The 5,919-nt window shown below is 40.5% G+C and overlaps 1 non-coding gene across 1 annotated transcript; it reads right to left on the reverse strand.

Annotated features, from left to right (window-relative positions):
- Positions 1 to 1,009: 1,009 nt before the first annotated feature.
- Positions 1,010 to 1,116, reverse strand: LOC122454698. Its single transcript, XR_006273503.1, has one exon. It is a non-coding gene; the product is annotated as a U6 spliceosomal RNA (small nuclear RNA).
- Positions 1,117 to 5,919: the final 4,803 nt, after the last annotated feature.

Consider the following 5,919-nt stretch of genomic DNA (forward strand, 5'->3'; position numbering starts at 1 on the left):
AAGAAAGGGAGAGAAGAGAAGAAGAGGAAGGGGAAGAGAAGAAGGAAAGAAGGGAGGGAGGAGGGCAGGAGGGAGAAGAGAGTGAAGTTATTAGTTCTTACCTGGTAACATGTCAAAATGTTTCCACCCTTCACCCAACATGTCTACTCCTGAGTGTATATCCTAGAGCAGCAATTCCAGAAGAGAAAAGGTACAATATTCCCAGAAGCATTTTATAGAAGCAAAATTTAGAAATATACCAAATATCCAGCAACTGTAATATGAATAAATCCATGGTGGTTATTCAGACGGTAAAACATTACACAACAGTAAATACCAATAACTAACATCCTGGGTTAATCTCTACCCAACTTCAGGGATAAATATCTAGAGATAATAGACACGGCTTTCGGCAATGAGAGAAATGTTCTGGAGCATGATGCTGGGCAAAAGAAGAAAGATGAGAAATGATTCCATTTCTATAACATTAAACACAGACAAAAATAGATAATACATTGATTAGAGACGCATGCTGGGCATGCGTGCTAAGTCTCTTCAGTCATGTCTAACCCTTTGTGACCCTATGAACTGTATAGCCCACCAGGCTCCTCTGTCCATGGTATTCTCCAGGCAAGAATACTGGAGTGGGTTGCCATGCCCTCCTCCAGGGGATCTTCCTGACCCAGGGATCAAACCCTCATCTCTTATATCTCCTGCATTGGCAGGCAGGTTCTTTATTTCTAACATCATCTGGGAAGCCCCTTAGAGATGCATATATGGTAGTAAAACTAGAGTAGAAAGCAAGCAAATACACGAGATTCAGACTGGTGACTGGGAGAAAGGGAGATTGACTAGGAGCAGGGCACGTATGAGAGACTCAACAGTATTGGAAATATCCTCATTCTTTCTGCATATATAAATATAAAAGCATTTTTAAACTTTATTATTAATACTCAGGACATTAGGAATTTCCAGATTTTTTTTTCAGAAGCATATATAGAACCACTTCTGGTAACAAATACAGTAGTAAAAAACTATGGAACTATTTATGAATTTGCATATCATCCTTGTGCAGGGGCCATGCTAACCTTTTCTGTATCATTTCAATTTTAGTATATGTGCTGCTGAAGTGAGCACAAATATTCTCTTTCTTAAGCAAGGTTGGGGAGACATCCAAGATATCCATATTTTTATCATTAAACTGTATGTAGATATTGTACAAACTTCTTTGTATGTACCGTGAATTTTAAAAATAAAGATACAGGTGCAAGAAAATAGAGAATCAATATCACATGGAAGGACTTAAGCAGCAGAATTTCCATCCAGCACAGTGAACTCTTTGTCCTTTCAATGTCCCTAGAATCAGGTCTGAAAGAAACCTCAGCTACCCAGGTTTCATCTTTGCTCCTCGGAATATAACAGGAAAAAAAAAAATGTTTATTGACTAGCTATCCCATAACTTTACAATACCAGCACCACATTTACATCTTCAGGCCAGAAGTTCTGTATCCTAGCTTTGTGGGTTGTCAGATCGGTATTCAATATGACATGGTGCAATGAACAGAATACTGGGCTGAGTATGAGAGACCAGTTGACTCTGGGGTCTGCTGAATTCCTCCCCAGCCTAGATGACTTTGACAAAATCAGTTCACCTCTCTACCGGGATGCTTCAGAAGGGCCGCTGGGGATAGCCAGAGCTGTTCCATTTATAAATGACTTTTTGTTGGACTTCTTGGTTTGATCTCTTTTGAAGAAAAGGTTGCACTGCTTTAAAAAGAGAAAAAGTTCAAAAACCTCTAGACCAAATGATCCCGAAGTATTTTCTTGTTTTAACGTTTTAGAACTCTGTGCTTTGTGAAAATCATATTGTGGACCTGGCATATTGTTAGAAGCGTTGATCAAAAGGGTACTTACAACTAGATCACAAAGTTGGCCTCTTCTGGAGAAAGTCTATATATTTTTTTTGCCAAGAGTAATGGAATATTCCAGAATTTCTCTAGCAAGGCAACTCAGGCTTCCCTTCCTTGTTTCCCCCTCAGAGCCCACCTGACCCTTATTCTGTCTGGGAATCTGACAGCAAATCTAGCTGACTCATTGAATCACTATTTAGAGAGAGATCGAGGGAGAGGGGCTGGAGATGAGGGGAATTTTCTGCAAGAGGCAGAATTGCGTAGCAACTTTCAGACAAGCTCCTGGGGGACCCACAGCTTGCTTGTTTGTCCTTGTCCATCCTTCTTATGTCTTTAGCCCTCAGGTCCATCAGCCATGCTGTCCTCAGGGTCTTCTTCTGTCCTCCACCTATACTTCATGAGATTTCCTTACACTCTGATTGGTCAAGCATGTGTCCAATAGGACACATTGGTTCTGGATCAAATATTGCCATCTAAACCCCAGTCTTCCAGACTTGATGGATTTCAGGCACCCACTAGAGCCACAACACCTTCTTTCCATCTCTGTACAAAGTCAACTTTGCCTGTGGCCACTCGGCTGGTAATACTCACCAGTGCCTACCAGGACAGCATGGGAGATCTATCCTCTGGCCAAGATGTCAATGCTATTGTCTTAATAACGGATTAGCCATCTAATCATCACCCCAATTTGGGGTGAATCCCACTTCCAGCTTTACTCTCTGCTTCAACTTAGTCTAATTTTCAAATAAAACACACCAGTTGCTGTTCTACACAATAACAAAAGGAAATAATGGGACTTCCCTGGTGGTCCAGTGGTTAAGAATCCACCTTCCAATGCAGGGGACATGAATTCAATCCTTGGTTAGAAAACTGAGATCCCACATGCCACAGGGCAACTGGGCCTCTGCACCACAACTAGAGAGAAGCCCATGCACCTCGAGAAGCCCATGTGCCACGACAAGAGAACCCACATGTCGCAACAAGACCCAGTGTGTCTAAGTATCTTTTTAAGTTACTCATTCTTATTTTTTGAAAAAACAGCAATTTTTAAAATATGAGCCTTGATAGTCTGTAAGTTCATCAAACTAATCATATTAATAGAAACTTCAGATTCAATATCACAAAGATTTCTTCTAAGCACAATTCTGATATGCAATCATGATGCATGCTCTGGAGAAATAAAGGCTGTCACTCTTCCTTTTCTTTCCCCCACCCTACTTTACTCCAGAGTTGCTGAACTCCCAGGAGAACCATACAGCTACAACGTGTCAATGTCTAGACATTCACAGGTTGAGTTTTAAATGGGAAGATTTCAAGTGTTGTCAGTAAAAATAATTAATATTCTCCTTGAAAGAGAAAGTCAACATAGAAAGATGCCTTAGCCAAAGCAGAAATCAGCTGTATTCTCAAATCACAAAAATGATTTTGCTCAGTCTGCTCCTGTTGCAAAAAAAAAAAAAAAAAGCATCTTCATTTGTTTATAGGATCACTATGAAACACAACGGCTTCCCCCACCCATGGTCTGGAAAGTAATTCTCCAAGGTTTTTATAAACACGCTGAATGGAGGAAGCTCAAAGCAATTCTCTCTGTCTTGAAAGGAAATTACATGCAGGCCCCAAACTCCAGCACACATGAATTCCAGGCCCATGAATTCAAGATAATCCATCCCATTCTCAGTGGCTAGGTCTGGTGGTCCACAGGCATATGCTCCAATCTGAAGGAAATGGCACCATCTCATTTGTGAGCTAGGACTATACAAAGTGGAATCCTATCCATTTATCATACTGCCATTTTGTCTAAAGAAATGAAAAAAGCAACACTTGATGGTTCTCATTTTTAGGTACCCTTAGCCCATTCTCCTTTACCCAGCATCCCACACTCTTTACCAGCAGTCTTTGACTGGCCAGCTCAACCTCATCTCCCACTGCTCCATTAGCCTCTGCCAAAATCAAGCTATTTTAACCTCTACACCCCAGCCCACCTTGTGCTCTACACACCCCTCAATACCTTAGATAGTCCCTACCTGAGATGTTTCCACTGTCTTTAATATTATTTCCAACATTCAAAGCCCTCCTGAATACTCATCTCCTTCTTAAAAATTTTCCTAAACATTCCAGTTAGAAATCTGTATTTCCAATGAATGTTTGTAGATCTCATTTCTGCTCTTGTCTTTCTTACATTTAATTTGCTGAAAAAGAGGTTTGGTTTGCTTTGAATTTTGAAATAATATTCACCCATTCGAATTTCCCACTTGACTACAAGCTTTAATGGCTGCGGGGGTTGTGGGTAACTTCTATTTGGTGTGTCACCTATAATATCTACCATTTTTCTTTGCACATAGTGGCTAATTCAATAAAAGTCTGTTTATGATGCTTGGGAAGTAAAGATTCCAAACCAAGAAACCCAAAACATGTTGTTAAATGTAAGAACAGATTGCTCTTTAGTAAAACAAACAACTGATCTATACGTACACTCTATTCTGAAGGCTTGTTTGAGCCAAATCTCTAGAATTTTGTCTACACCAATCTCACAGACCCTAGCAGTCTCCCAGTTAAACTCTTTCATATATGGATCATAGACTAGACACCCAGAATCTAGCCTGAGGTGGCCCTGCACAACTAGAGGTTCACCATTCTAGCTATGTCATGCTTGATCCTGAGAACTCTGGGAAATCCTCGATTTGGGGATTACTTTGCCCAAGTAAACCCAAAGAGGAGAAAAGAAGAAGAACCAGCCCTCCCATCTCTAGTACCCTCCAAATGCTAGGCCAGATCAATCCTGATTGCAGATGTTCAAGGAGTGGTCCACTCTCAGACATCCATTTCACTGAATGGCTTTCATATTTGTGGCTTCATATGCCAAATGAATAAAGGAACAGCCTATATCCACTTAGTAGGCAGACAACCAGTAAACGGTGTCTGTGGTTACTAGCTAATTTCCTCTTTGCTATTTTCATAAAAAGTAGGGTTTATCTAAAGAATTTCTCTGGACTCTGATGAAATCCTAAAGCCTCAAATTCTTCAACATCCAGCAAGGATATACAAATATATCATACAGATAGATATCAATATATCTACCACTGCATATTATCAATACAAAGTTGCCATTTCCTTTCTTTGGAAGAACTGTTACTCCTCCTCATTTTTTCATCTCAGAATATTTTTCTTCCTAATAAAATATTAATCCTAGGAGATGGTTGCCATTGACTTGCTTTTAGTGGCATCACTTGACAAGATGACAATCCTGTTGGTCCTCAAGATTATTCAAAAGTTGCTCCCACCTGTGAAATTCAAAGTCTAGGAACTACCAGCTAGAGAAGATAGACCTTGCTAACGTCAGCTCTACATGATGTCTCTTGTCCTTTATTCTCATTTGCATCCTTTTAAAAAAAATCATCATTTATGGAGACACTCAATGGGTGCCTGACACTGTACCAGGGGTTAGGATTACAGGCATGGAGTATAGATAGTCCCTGGGAAGCCTATGATCTGGGGGAAAGGCAGGCAGACAAACAGTTACCCTATTTTAAAAAGCCATTGTTGGCTTCCCTAGTGGTCCAATGGTTAAGAATTTACTTTCCAATGCAGGTGACACGGGTTCCATCCTTTGTCAGGAAACTAAGATTCCACATGCCACAGGGCAGCTAAACCTGCACCCAGCAACTGCTGAGCCTGTGTGCCCTTGAGCCCACACTCAACAACAAGAGAAGCCCACACACAGCAAAGGGAAGCCCTCACGCCACAACTAGAGAAAGCTCACATATTGAAAGGAAAGATCCCGTGTGCCGCAACTAAGACCCGATGCAGCCAAAAATAAATTAAATAGATAAATGTATTTTTAAAAACAAAAAAGCCGTTGTTTCCATTTTCCCATCATGGGAAGTTCTAGAAAAAGAACATCTAGTTCTCCAGAATTTAACCTCCCATCCTTTTGAAGGATTCTGTCTATATTAAAGCATTTTTCCTTTTTTTTTTTTTCCAGGAGTCTAAAAATAACCAGAAGTGGCCTGGTCCTCTCTCAGCCTCTGCT

The sequence above is a fragment of the Cervus canadensis genome, chromosome 16, assembly GCF_019320065.1.
Source record: "Cervus canadensis isolate Bull #8, Minnesota chromosome 16, ASM1932006v1, whole genome shotgun sequence".
NCBI classification, from domain to species: Eukaryota; Metazoa; Chordata; class Mammalia; order Artiodactyla; family Cervidae; genus Cervus; species Cervus canadensis.